Genomic DNA, 289 nt, shown 5'->3' with positions numbered 1-289 from the left:
TGGGATCATGGTTATTTCAAAAGACTTTGGATTTTATATGTATCATGGATACTGTTTATTTTATGAAAATTATACTTACAATGTTGATTTGAAAATATATTGTATATATTTCTGAAAGAAACAATGATTTATCTTCTTGTATTATTTAACACTTCTGGAATTTAGTTTATGAAAAGTAGAGATAAAATCCAAACAGTAGAGATAAAATCCAAAAGTAGAGATAAAATCCAAGCTGTAAGTATTTGAAAAAGGGAAGGAAAAGTACCACTATTTGCAGACGAAATCATAT

Source organism: Mandrillus leucophaeus, unplaced genomic scaffold (assembly GCF_000951045.1).
Source record: "Mandrillus leucophaeus isolate KB7577 unplaced genomic scaffold, Mleu.le_1.0 Scaffold918, whole genome shotgun sequence".
NCBI classification, from domain to species: Eukaryota; Metazoa; Chordata; class Mammalia; order Primates; family Cercopithecidae; genus Mandrillus; species Mandrillus leucophaeus.
The sequence above is the reverse complement of the archived record's forward strand: the minus strand, read 5'-3'. Positions refer to the sequence as shown.